Source organism: Lactuca serriola, chromosome 4 (assembly GCF_051521515.1).
Source record: "Lactuca serriola cultivar US96UC23 chromosome 4, Lser_US96UC23_V15, whole genome shotgun sequence".
NCBI classification, from domain to species: domain Eukaryota; kingdom Viridiplantae; phylum Streptophyta; class Magnoliopsida; order Asterales; family Asteraceae; genus Lactuca; species Lactuca serriola.
Window position 1 is genome coordinate 209,420,820 of NC_136411.1, and position 15,470 is coordinate 209,436,289.

Sequence of the window (15,470 nt, forward strand, 5' to 3'; positions counted from 1 at the left end):
CTTTCCTTATTTGGTAAATTTTCGACATTTCCACAAACAATATAATTAAGAATCAAATCCATTATTGCTAATATTAGAAACATTCAAAACATCAATTTTTCATACACGCCATCGCAAGGATAAATAAATAATATAAAATTTTATTTTATTGCGGAAAAAATTGTCCTTACAATGCAATTCTTTGAAAAACTATGCTAATACATATTTCTTAGCAATCTAATTCTAACTCTAAGTAGTAGCTCAAGAATCTAATCTTCAAGTAATGCGATCGAATTCCATTTCTTCACGGTTAGATTCTGCTCACTTCTTCCCTTAAGCTTTCTCTCTTTTCTTCGATCCTACAAAACATCAATTGTAATCTTATCACATTATGTATTAAGAATCTAGAATAGGAGCTAAAAAGAGTTAGTCAATGGATTTTACCTAAAGCAGAGCCATACATTTTGACTCTCCCATCTCTTAGATCTCTTAGGTAAATAGGGCAGCTTCGTCTCCAATGCCCCTTCTCTTGGCAATAAAAGCAAATTGACTCTTTTGGAACAGGACATGGAACTAGTTCAGACATTGCCTTTCTCTTATGATCAAACTTTTCGATCACAGCATGTCTTTTGTAGCCATTGTCTATATCCATAGAGGTCTTGAAGGCAGATTCACCAATCAACTTTGCTTTTCTATTGCGCCAAACCATTGTTGATTCAGCAGCAATAAGCATATAGGTGAGATCTATAAGGGTCACGTCGAAGTTCATCATATAGTACTCTCTTACGAACTCACTATATGAGTTAGGAAGTGACTGAAGAACCCAATCAATAGCCATCTCCTCACAGACAACGGATCCCAACATTCTTAACCTATCACTGTGTGACTTCATCCCTAAGACGTGTGCACACACCGACTTTCCTTCTTTATGTTTACTTGCCAAAAGGGCTTGAGTGAGCTTGAATTTTTCAAGCCTTCGAACTTGTGGGTTAGGGAGAACAATTGGAGGAGGTGGAGGAAGTAAAGCATGATCTCGTGTTCCTCGATCGAATCGTGGAATATCATCATCATGTGGAATGCTTGTTCTACGGGATTTGGGAAGACCATAGTTGTCGTACTTTGACATCTACGAAACGGGAGAAAACGAATTCAAGTTAGTTGATTGATTGAGTCCTTAGTAAATCACCCAAATGAGATACTAAGGCTAGGACCCAACACAATACGCTACAACCTAGAAAAGGGATGTCGTAATCTAGTTGCAGGATATTTGAAGGTAAGTGAATGACGATTCACTAATTTCCACCATGAAAAACGAAAAAGAAATTTAAGTTTTAAATCTATGAAAACTCCTAGATCCTTTGAGATTCATTGAACATTTCAATGGCATGTTTAAATCTCGATGTGCCCCTCTAGTTTGTGACTGGGATGTCGAGGATCACAAAGTGGGTGCGAATAACCATGCAAATTTACATGGTGCCCTCACATGTTACAGTCACCTGTTCGATGTGCCGGTAAACCACACACGCTCCACCGAACTATGACAAACATTGAGTCACCCTTTTCTACCTTTGCTTAGAACCATTTAGTGTGCCGGTAAACCACACACGCTCCACTAACGTCTTCGCAAGGGTACCAAGTGTAATTTCATGGAATTGCATCAATTCACTTTGCCTAAGTAACTAAGATTGGGAATTTGTAAAACATTTAGTTACTTTTGTACTTCATTATACTTATAATGGAAGGTTTTGTCCTATCCTACCCGTTCGGCTAACGAACCTCCACTAGTCAAGAGTGCGGTGGGTAAGAGTGGATACCCATTCAATCGCCATTTTATAGGCAATTTCCTTAAACACCCCTTATAGACCAGCTTCGTGAATGAGGCCTACTAACGGTAAGACTGACTTTTACTCATACATATATATAATGTTAGACTTTTAATGTTATATATAGTATAGGGTGTATTTTACACTTTTAAAATACTATGTGGTCAAATTTAACAATTATACCTTTAATTCAATTAAATTGTAAACCAAAACTTTTATGGATTTATTAAACCTCCTTTAATTATACACCTTAATTAATTAATAAAACCATAAGGGTGTGATATGAACTTTTCAAAACAATACTAGGGTTTTAGAATTTAACATTCCTAAATTAAACCTTTAATCAACTTTTATATTCCAAAACTTGAGGGCAAGTTTTGAAACATTTCAAAACATTAGGGTTTAGAATTTAAATATTTCAAAATCAAACTTTTTAATCAAAAATTAAATTCCAAAACTTGAGGTCAAGTTTTGAAACTTTTTCAAAACATTAGGGTTTCAACTATTTAAATTTCAAAACAAAACTTTTGAGTTCAAATTTAAACTATAAAACCTAAAGGGGAAAATTGAAACTTTTCATAACACAAGGATCAAATAACAAATAATATAAATTAAACAATTAATTTCATTATTATCTATATGTGACGTAATTTCAATTTCTTGCAAAATAAGTTACCCAATTAATACAAATAATCAAACTTAATCATATAAGGAAGTTATTATCTAATCAATTGGTAATTATCTTTTGTTTAATCAAGGATATACTCAAAAATATGAATAAAATCGGATTTTAATGATCTAAAACAGATAAGGCAATTATGCATGAGAAAAACAGCAAGAAATCCCGAAATCCCCTCTTTCTGATGCTCGAACTCGCCGAGTACCCATATGGACTCGCCGAGTAGGGGCCTACTCGCCGAGTCCACAATGGGACTCGCCGAGTTCATCTGGCAGTTTCACAAAAATCGAATTTTTTCAACTTGAACAAACATACAAGGCATCAATACAATAGAAACCAACCTAGCTATGATACCACTGATGGGTTTTAGCTAAAAGAACATCCTATGTGCTCATACAAACCCTAATGTTTGGATCTAGGTTTCTCTATTGTACATGCATTTTATCCAAGACTATAAACCCTAGATCTAGCATATGATAATCAATACAACATATAATTAGGGTTTAGATCATACCTTGATTGTTATGTAGCAATAACAATCTCAAATCCTCCTTGTAAAGACTTTAGAAAGCTTAGAGTCACAAATGTCACTCCTCTAATGGTTCACAAACACCAAGAGCAAGAGGATGAAGAGGAGAAGAGAAGGAGGCTGCCCAAAACGTGTGGAAACCCTAGAGAACTTGTTCACCACGTTTTTGGAGCATAAGTAAGGGTTCTATATATAGTGAGGCTATTAGGGTTATCTAACAAGGAAACCCTAATTTGGATGCTTAAGCCCTAAGCAACCCATGGACTCCTTTCCTTAAAGGCCTTGGACGATTTCTAATGGGTTTTCCCATAGAATTCGTCCAAACTTATAATATAAGGCAATCCATAGCCCAATTGCAATTATCTTATAATTACAATTCCAGTCCCTTAAGTTTAATTAATCTCTTTTAGTCACAAAACTAATTACCAATTAATTCTTGACTAATATTAATTAAACAATATGATTTCTCCTTTAATATATTATTCTCATAATATATTAATAAATCATATTTAATCCTTTCTCTCCATAATTCATCCTATCAAGTTGCAAAGGTGAAGGCAACCCAAAAGGACCATGCACCATCGAGTCAAGTACATACCAAAATAGTTATGGACTTAGACACTAATCCAACACTTCCAACTCGCCGAGTTCCTGACCATATTCATCCAACTCGCCGAGTTGTTCTTCCAAATCGCCGAGTTCCAGCCTATCTTCAAGCAACTCGCCGAGTACACCTTTGTGACTCGCCGAATGCCTTTAGATCTGAAACCATACGGAGGCTTTCCAAGCCATGCAGATGCTCTAAACCATAGATCTACCCTTCTACAAGCCATCCATCACGTAAAGTGGCAAACTTTACGTGAATCCAAGTAGATCTAAGCATTTTACACTCTAGGGCTAGGGTTTAGGACAAGATGGCTTCACCAAACACTCAAGAACAGGGACTTTAATGCTCTCTAGACCTCCTCCATTCCAGATCTGAGGTAGCAACCTCATATCTAACTTCCAACTCACAAAACCACAAGCTATTCTTTCTAAATGCTCCAAAGATGATGAATCTAGAAGAATGATAGCCCAAGAAATGAAATAATACCTCAAAAGAAAGCTCCAACAGAAGAGAATCCGAATCCTTGCGAAGCCCCTTTCTCCAAGCCTCTTAACTCTCCAAGATTTCTTCCAAAATCTCTTCTCCAAGGTTCAAAAGCTCTTAATCCACTCACAAACGCATCTTAGGGTTTTCTGGACTTCAAGAGAGGGTAAAGAGGCTGAGGAGAGGGTTTAATGTCCTTTAAATAGGGCTCATCCTCCGAAATTAGGGTTTTCTCCACTCAACACCAACTCGCCGAGTCCAGCCGATGACTCGCTGAGTTGGCCACTTAACACGCGACCAGAGTCGTGACCCTACTCGTCGAGTCCACTCATGGACTCGCGAGTTGCCCTCTCACACTTACACTTTTAGCCCTTCAACTCTACTCCTGATATTCCGGGATGTTACAATTCTCCCCCACTTAAATTAGGCTCGTCCTCGAAGCCTACAGCAACACAACTCCAGAACTACTCTCGCACTGCACCACCTGTAATTAACCAGACCAGGTTCCCCAAAGCACAACCACCGAAACCCAAAAACCCAAATTTCCTTCCCGCGGTGTTCTGACCACCGCTTCAAGCCGGCCACTGGCCTTGCCCTCTGACAACCACACTTACCAACTTATCAATTGAGTATCGTTCCATGATACTTCACCCGTTCCAACTCACAACAATCACTCGACTCAACGAGCTAGAAATAACCATGAACCACCGGAATTCCTGGTCTGGGCCCAACTTAATCCATTCCATGCTAACAGGATGACACGTCCTTCAGCCTCAGAGCAACTCCCATGAGTTTCTCCACCGCAATCTCATACCCATGCTGAACTGGATCTAGCATCTTCGAGTTAGGAAAACCCGATACACTGACAACACCTCCAAACATCCCCCAGGATGAATTTCCACCATACACAAAAATCCTTGATCGAAATCAAACTAGAAATCCAAGACACCATTCCTGCATTCCTTCCGAGCCTCATCAGACATTCAACCCGGATGTGATTCCATACCACAGCCGCAGACACACTGCTCATCAACCATGATTGGAACACCCCAATCATAACTCTGCACTACTGCTTTCCCTTCCGGGAACTTACACTCCCTCTTGGAGCTACATTCCTTTCCCTTTTCTTACCAAGGAAATCCACTTGGCCGCCTTGTCATTATGACAAGTGCGACGGCACTCACCCAATACTACACCATTCTCTTATAGCATAACCGCTAACCCATGCACCACACATGCTCTGGATCCACTCGCATGGACTCTGAAGTCCATGCTCTACCTTCCACTCATCACGATCAATACCCGGGGCCAGACCTTCTGACACTAACACGTCGCGACATACTCAATCCATATCCTCATACCGATCTCTCAACACAAGCAGAGTCTTCAGCATGACTGGACCGCCTTTCCAGGCCTTCAGCTCATCTGGACCACTCTCGGAACCTTCAGCAGGTCTGGACCGCCCTCCAGGGCCTTCAGCCTGTCTGGACCGTTCTCCGAGCCTTCGGCCTGACTGGTACGCCCACCGGCCTTCAATCTATCCGGACCGCTCAGCCATCATCTAACATCCCGAATCATCCCTCCTGAAAATTCTCCCATGCATATGGTTCTAGCCCTCTAGGGGTTTCGAACTCTATCTCCACCCTACATACTCAATCACGGTCGGATCCCAGGCCTTCCACAATCAATCACCCTTGGTCTGTATCCCGCCCCGTATACCTGTCACTTACTCATACCAGCCTATACTCTTGGCTGACAGAACCACTGCTGAATCCCAAGCAGCTAAGCAACCTCTCATGCCCATCGACCTTCCGGAGAATTTTCCAATTCTCCCCCACTTAGAGCACTGACTAACAACCACCGGTCGCCATCACCGACCTCCCTCAACAACCCTACACAACACAAACACTTACACGCGAACTGATTCCTACTAGAAAGAGCAACCTTCACAAAATCACATATCAACACAAATCATCTCGGCTCGAAAGAAGCCCGACCTTCTGCAACCACTCCTCAGACTGCAGATGATACCCGGCATTCGGACTAAAAGCCAAATTCCCACTAATAACCCTCATGAACGATAACCAATGAAATTCCCAACACCAAACCCTTAACCATACCATAACCCACAAGGAACAACGAATACAATACCAGAAATCATACAACAAGACTAGCAGATATACAATACTCCACAATAATCATAAGATAACAAGACATCAAGAAAGAAACATACCCGCAGCTGCATCCGGCACTGCCCTGACCTCCTCTGTTGTAAGCTGAAAAGCACGACCCTGAGCCCTTGGGGGCTCCGCTCCACCCTGACCTCCGCCCGTGATCCTTAATGTGGCCGGTGCTGGAGCCTGCACCGGTCCTGCAGCAAGTTGTGGACATTTGACCCTCAAGTGCCCAACCTGATGTCAATGATAACAAATCCTCAAATCCCGACCCGGGGCTGCCTGCCGACAATCCCTCGCGTAGTGCCCCTCCTTTCCACACTTGCGGCATGCACCACCGGACCTACAGACCCCGGTGTGACCCTTCCAACACTTCCCACAAGTGTGGCTGCTCTGATCTCCCAATCTAGAATCAACGGTCTTGGCCCGTTTCGGCGCCGGCTGCGACTGCACCGGAGCCTGCCTCAGCTCTCGCAACTACAACTCAATCTCTAACTCACACCGCCTGGCGGCCTCCTGCAACTCCAACAAAGTCTCGCACCTCTGCATAGACACAAACTGCCTGATATCCCTCTTGAGCATACTCAGATATCGGGACATCTGAGCCTGCTCCGAAGCGAACTCAGGTCAAAACATCACCCTCTCAGTGAACATCCTGGTGATCTTCGTCACCAACTCCGAATCCTGCTTCAGCTCCAGGAACTCCTGAGCCAACCTCTCTCTCTCAACCCGTGGAACATAACGAGTACTGAACATCTCCCGGAACTAATCCCATGAAACCTCAGCTCTCTGTGCATCCGAATACGACCCCATGGTGAATCTCCACCAATCCTTCGCCCCGAGCCTTAACAGGTTCAGAGCACACCTCACCCTCTGATCAGCAGGGCACGAACACGTGAAGAAACACCCCTCCACGTCCGACAACCATCTCATAGCAACAATCGGGTCCTGAACCCCGTCAAAGGTAGGAGGCTTCGTATTATCGAAGTCCCGATACTGAAAACCCCGACCAGCTCCTCCCCCTGCCGCTGCGGCAGCCGTCTCCGTGAGGGCCGCATAGCGCTCATCAAAATACTCAACCATGGCGGTCTTGATCGACCCAAACAGTTCCGGCAACTCAGCCCGGAACAACATAGCAACCTCATCATGCAGGATCTCACGAATCCTCGCATCCAAATCGCACGTGCTCATCTAACCAATAACCTCGGGCGGTACTTACCCGCCCTGGACTCCCTCTCCTGCTCCCGATCCTAACCCGGATCCACTCCCAGCATGCCTCGGAATCTCCATACTGAAAAACACCAAAAGATCTCAAATACTTCCCGCTATCCCGGGAACCTACTCCCAATCCAACACTAGGGGTCATGGTTTCCCTGATACGCGTATGGGTCGTATGCTTTCAGTAGTACAGGCCCATACTACCTTCCACACCTACCCATATTTGTATTAAGTACTACCACCACACCCTAGCGAAAAACATGCATAACAAGCACTCAACCCTCACTCCTAGAGGAACACTAGAAATCTCCCACAAAGGAAACCCTAGGCTAACAGGCATCATAAATCAGGCAACATTATCATGAAATCCTGAAGATCCCTAGCCTAGTACTAGCATGTTGTTCTATCAAAGCTCAAAACAAATATCATGTATGGTATTTTGGGGTTACTTACTGGCTCCGACTGATCATACCTCCGCGTCCTCATTTACTCATTTTGAAAACCATTTTAAATTCTCTTTTGAAAACCCTCCTCGATTTGAGACTAGATTCACACGAATGTTCCTCCAATTCGCTCAAACCAAGGCTCTGATACCAACTTGTAACACTCTAAAAATTAAAGCCAATTTAAATTTTTCAAAAACAACCCAATTTCATAAAATTATTACAAAAGGTTTTCAATACAATTATTTCAGAGTATTCCCAGAATCATATCACAAAACACAATCGTGAGGAGCGGTACGATCATGCCTTTGCCTTGCCACGGTCTCCTGAAGAACCTGAAAACATTAAACCACAACTGTAAGCCCGAAAGCTTAGTGAGATATCCCCAAAATACCAACCACATATACCATACACGCATAACATGCCATATCATAACAGAACACAGAACAGCCATGCACTTCGGGTCTACTGTGTGACTGGTCCGCCGCACCAGCCTTCAGTCCACCTGGTCCACCCTCTGAGTCTAACCACATACATTGAGTCTACAGTGTGATTGGTCCGCCCGCACCGGGCCATCAATCCACCTGGTCCACTCTCTGAGTCTATAGTATGACTGGTCCGCCCGCGTTGGGCCTTCAATCGGCCTGGTCCACTCTCCGAGCCTCGGCACGTCTGGTCCGCCCTCTTGGGGCCTACAGCCTATCCGGACCGCTCGCTGGGCCTTCGGGATAACCGGTCCGCCCTGGGTATGTTGGCCTACAGCACAAAGCAGGTCCCGCCTCAACCCAACCCCAGTCCAACAACCATGTGCACATAAACATTCAATCATATAGCATATCACATCCGATCAAACCGATCTAACAGATCACATAGCATAACATCATCCTAACCAGGATACCGACCTAACCGGTCACTAGCATAGCATCATCCTACATACCAGGATACCGACCTTAACCAGGTCCCTAACATATACCATCCTAACTACCAAGATGCAACATAGCAAAGCAATAACATAACAACGATACCCGGATCACAATCCGATGAAGGGCCGGCCTTGGTGCCATAGACCCTGATGATATAGTGAGGATAACTCACCTCGCAACTGCCGACTAAACAGATAAACCCAAGCTGCTCCAACCACTGATACGATCTCCAACACTGGCCAACACCAAAACTCTAAACTCAAAACAAAATCCAACAATTACCAAAATGCCCCTAGAAATCAACTGGTCAACCCTTGGTCAAAGACAAAGTCAAAGTCAACCCCTGACTGACTCTACTCGCCGAGTCAACCCGATGACTCGCCGAGTCCCCATGCACAGAACTTCCCCAATCCACGACTCAACTCGCCGAGTCACCCCGAGACTCGCTGAGTCCAACAACTCTAAGTCCTTTCACACTCGACTCACCGAGTCATCCCTTGACTCACCGATTCACAGCTCAACCAGAAGAAAGGTTAGGACCTCACGACCAGACTCGCCGAGTCCAAGGCTATCTGCAACCAACTCGCCGAGTTGTTCTTCCAACTCGCCGAGTTCCTGACCATATTCATCCAACTCGCCGAGTTGTTCTTCCAACTCGCCGAGTTCCAGCCTATCTTTAAGCAACTCGCCGAGTACACCTTTGTGACTTGCCGAGTGCCTCTAGATCTGAAACCATACAGAGGTTTTCCAAGCCATGCAGATGCTCTAAACCATAGATCTACCCTTCTACAAGCCATCCATCACGTAAAGTGGCAAACTTTACGTGAATCCAAGTAGATCTAAGCATTTTACACTCTAGGGCTAGGGTTTGGGACAAGATGGCTTCACCAAACACTCAAGAACATGGACTTTAATGCTCTCTAGACCTCCTCCATTCCAGATCTGAGGTAGCAACCTCAGATCTAACTTCCAACTCACAAAACCACAAGCTATTCTTTCCAAATGCTCCAAAGATGATGAATCTAGAAGAATGACAGCCCAAGAAACAAAATAATACCTCAAAAGAAAGCTCCAACAGAAGAGAATCTGAATCCTTGCAAAGCCCCTTGCTCTAAGCCTCTTAACTCTCCAAGATTTCTTCCAAAATCTCTTCTCCAAGGTTTAAAAGCTCTTAATCCACTCACAAACGCGTCTTAGGGTTTTCTGGACTTCAAGAGAGGGTAAAGAGACTGAGGATAGGGTTTAATGTCCTTTAAATAAGGTTCATCCTCTGAAATTAGGGTTTTATCCACTCAGCACCAACTCGCCGAGTCCAGCCGACGACTCGCCGAGTTGGCCACTTAACACGCGACCAGAGTCGCGACCCTACTCGTCGAGTCCACTCATGGACTCGCCGAGTTGCCCTTTCACACTTACACTTTTAGCCTTTCAACTCTACTCCTGATATTCTGGGATGTTACATGGTCATTTTACCCCAAGTATGGATTATGGTTTATGGCATGGAACCCAATTGCTAATTGAGTGTGTTGTTGGTATTGATAGTTCGAGAAGCCGACAGGGCAGCAGCTAGGGATTTCTTTCGGGGAGCTTCTGCATTCGAGGTGAGTCGTCATCACTTTACTTGTGGGTTGAAGGCACCAATGTTTTCCCTTTTGGATTGTTAGCCTGGTTTATCTTATGATCTGTTAGATCAATATCATAATAGATAGGATGTTGCTATGCTACTATGATATGTCAGATCTGTATCATGATAGATAGGATGATGATATGCTTAGTGATTTGTAAGATCTACCTGTTTTTTGTTGACTGGTATATGTCGATATGTTATCTGCGATTGGGTTGAGGCGAACCTGCTTTGTGTTGAAGGCCAACAGACCCATGGCGTCCTGGATAGACGAAAGGCCAGTGGGGCGTACCATTTAGGCTGAAGGCCCGAAGAACGGTCCAGATAGGCTGAAGGCCTGGTGAGGCGTACCAATCATGTTGAAGGTTCTGTGAGTGTACCAGATAGACTGTATGTTGGCGGGGCATTGTGGCATACCAGATGGACTGTAGGCCGGTGGGGCACTCCAGTCATGCTGAAAGCCCTGTATACATGTTGTTATTTATATATGTTATCTTTTTCGGTGTTGGTACTTTGGGGGAACTCACTAAACTTAGTGCTTACAGTTTTGGTTTATGGTTTCCGGTACTTTAGTAGATTGTGGCAAGGTGAAGGCGTGATCGTACACATACTCGTGTTTTGGACTTATGATTTTTGGGAAACTTTGATAATGTGAATGTTTTGAAAACTATGTTGAAAGAGATTTTGATTTTTAAATAATGTTTTGGGAACAATGGTTTTTGTAAATACTTCTATAGAAAAAAAAATGATTGTTTTGAAAAGTTTAAATTTTATTGAAATTTTTGGGATATATATATATATATATATATATATATATATATATATATATATATATATATATATATATATATATGAGAGTTCTTAGTCTAAAGATCAACCAACAATTGATCTTGTTATTAATCTCCGATCTCTTTCCTATTTTTATCCATAGTTTCCTTTCACCAAGTTTTCATGTTCTCCTTTAAAATTAATAATGTGCTTGCAACAAGAGATACCATGAATATATGCAAGCGGACTCCAGGGTTTATGTGAGAATCACATCTTTTTTCACAAACACATCAAAAGCAGGCTCTTTTAGCTAGGAGTTAAATACGAAATGGGTAGTGACTGAATTCAAGGACTGAGAATGTATGTCATGCTTGTTGTGTTTAACACATTATAAACTCAAATAATTAAAGTGGTATCCACCTATTTTGATTTCCATTAACCTGGATGAATGTATGAACTTGTTGAAGTGATGGAAAATGATGGGGAAAAACAAAAATCCAAGTCTTTCTTCATATAGAAGAACAACATTAAAGTCACCAAAGACAAATCAATAACATGTAGGGTAAGAATTTAGAAGATCTTGAAGGTTGTTCCAAATAACTTTTTTTCTTGAAGGGTCTTGCGAAGCATATACATTGACAAAGCAACACAGTTTATTTAAATGAAGCCACAAACATTTAATGGAAAGAACATTTATACCTTTGATTGATTTAGTAATTTTATAAAGAGTAGGATCCCATAAAGATGAAATATCGCCTGATAATCTATAGGGATAAACATTAAACAACATCACATTGAAAATTAAAAATCCCTTAGTATGAATGTCTATACACCCTTTAATCTCTAATGATTTAGTTTCCTATAAACCAATAAGAAAGAATCAAATATTGTATATGAGAGTCCTTTAACTAACACCTTTTACTTCACATCGAATCTCGTGAATATTATTAGAGAAGATATTCATTGTTCTATGATTATTACCCCATGTCTTGTGATCATTATATTAAGTTAATATACTCTATCTTTGACCTCAAAAACCACTTCTAAATCCAACCAAAATTATTTTTGAGACTTTTACCAATGTGAAATTAGATTCCACCACCTGGGTCGGAGGGTTTGTGTTTTGATTAGTTTGTGTAGTCGTCGTCGATAATAGAACATCGTTAACAAGGAAAGGGGCATTCCTTGAAGTAGACAATGATATAAATCTAAAATGGTTTTGGTGGGTGTTGATGACTTGCTAAAGGTAGCACCCATATCTTAGAAGGGTATAACATTGAATTGATTTGTCTCTAAGTGTTTGATGGGTTTGAAATGGGGCTTGTGAATTTCATGTGTTTGGTTAACCCACTTTATTTTAGGCCCCAACAATTGGGTGTTGTCTTGACATTTGATTTAATTACGTTGGAGATGGCGATACATTTTGCCTCAAACGGACATCAATTTGTGATAGGAGAAGCGCTCCTCATGAATAGATAAATAATTAAAATTTGGTTCAAAGTTGTAAATAAAGAAAGTAGGAAGAGGGAATAGGGGCATGCTCTTCATCACCCAAAAAGGAATAAGGGGTGGATGGAAGAGTCAAAGCCTGGTCTATCCTAATGTAAAACAACACATATGTCGCCACACCACAGACAATTTACATAATATATTTCATACATATTTAATATTAAGAGTATCTAGAGTTAAATAATAATAAAGTATTATTCATCATTTCATAATTGCTAGTAATAGATAAAGAGAAAATTATAAATTTAACTATTTTCTTTAATCTTTTTGCAAAAAAAAATAGCGAAAAAAACTCAACATTACAAAAATTGTCATCAAAATCGCAGATGTGTTAGAGCCATCTACGATTTTGAGTGTTGATTTGCGAAGGTACAACATTATAAAGCATAGTCGTGCATTGTTGACTTATACGTTCGCAGTTAATTTTTTTGGTTTTTTCCGAGTATATATACCCCTCCCTTCCACACATGTTCGTAGATGAAGTCTGTTCATTTGCGATTTTCACTCACTTCATCTGGGATTTTGTGGTGGTAATGTTTTTTCTTACTACGAAAATGATAGGATTGATAAATTCATGGGATAGTTACTTGTGGGAGTTCACCTTCAATGATCTCCAGGAGACTTGGAATAAAATAAATATGTTAGACAATTGTATAAATATGATTTATTTTATAAAAATGATTTTTGATGCATCTTCAGGTTGTATAAGTATCTTTCATAATATGTTTTTTGTATAGTTAGAACTTGATTTGTGATGCATAGCTTCCTCTAAAAGGCTTGAGAGAGTTTTCCCAAAGAAAAATCAACAAAAATGAGGGTTCCAAAAAAATTAGAAATTTATATTCTTAAAAAGCCCAAATCGCAGGTGACCGCAGATAGACCTTGTCCATCTGTGAACGTACAACAGATAATGCACAAACATGCTTTAAACACTTGTATCTTCGCATATCAAGAATCAAAATTGCAGATGGCTCTAATGCATTTGCGATTTTGATGACTATTTTTGTAATGTTGGGTTTATTTGGCTATTTTTTGCAAAGAGATTAAGAAAAACGGCTAAATTTGTAATTTCTCATAGATAAATGTGTATGAGTTTTAAACTTTGAAAAAAAAATGATGATATCTTAATATACAAAACTACAAAAATGGTCATTGTGGTTTGTTGGAAATTATCACTTTGGTCCAAATAAATTTAGACTAGTACCACTAATCCAAAATAGGAATTTTATTGCGATTTTGATCCAAAAAAAATTAAAATGACTTATTTACCCTTTATATTTTCTTGTTATTGTAGCAATAAAAAAAGACAAAAAAATACTACCCCTGCCTTACCTATCCCCCTCTCTTTTACAATGACCATCTTTAAGACATCACCACCATCGGTCAATGCCACAACCACAATCTGATGAACTCAAACACAATTTTTCCATATTTGAATAACAAAACACTTAAGATAATTCCAAATCTACAACTCGAACTCAAGAACTACTTGTAAAACTCATACCCTCTCTATCTTCTAATGCAGATGCATACAAGGACGAACAAGATGAAGATTTGAGTCAGATTCAAAACAAAACCAAATAAGTTAATATGTATTTATTTCTCTCTCGCTCTCTCTCTCTCTCTCCCCCCTCTCTCTCTCTCTATTTATGCATCTATCTATCTATCTATCTATATATCTCTTTCCCTCTCCTCTCTTTCTCTCTCTCTCTCTCTCTCTCTATATATATATATATATATATATATATATATATATATATATATATATATATATAGAAAGAGAGAGAGAGAGAGAGAGAGAGCTAGGTTCAAATGTGGATTGACATCTATTGTGTGGACGTGTGGATAATGTTATTATGTGAGAATGACAAAGAAAATATGGTGTTTGATAATGTGAATACGTTCAATCTTATATAATTATTGTAATTATTAAGCATTTTCACTAATTAAATTGTCTATAATGTTATTATACACTTTTTTTTTAATTATTCGCATTCTGTCAGAATGTTTATTGAGTCGTATTCTGTAAGAATTAAAATAAATAAAAAACGATGCATGAAAACAAAAATGAATTAGAATTTGTGAGAATCCATTAAAATAACAATAGTTCTGTAAGATTGAACATATTCACATTACTAAACAACATATTCTCTTAGTAATTTTCGTAAAATAGCATCATCCACACGTCCACACAATAGTTGTCCATCCACATTATAACCTAGCCCTATATATATACACACACACACACATACACACACGCAATACATAACAAACAATACTCAAACCCTAAACCTATAAACTGGACCTTTAGCCTCATTCATCACTAAATTTTCGACTTTCCAAAGTATGAAAACCCTAGATTTGTTTCTCTTTCTCTCTCCTTTCTCATAGGAACATTTTTGGCTACGAATGTGGTCTATCTTGGTGGATACGGTCTCCAACGGTGGTTGTAATCTCCGATGGTGGTTGTAATTTTCGATGGTGGTTGTTCATGATGAGAGAGATGGAGAGAGAGGTGGAAAAGAAGATGGAAAAATTGGTCCTAGTTTGTATGAACATTGAGTTACTGACAGGACAAAAAGATGGAATGGTAGATGTGATTTTTTTTCCAGTTAAAAAAATGGTGGATTAATGAAAATAAATCAAGAAAACACAAATAAAAATAGCAAATCATTTATTTTAAGTCCTTTTAATTTTTGAAAGGACCAAAA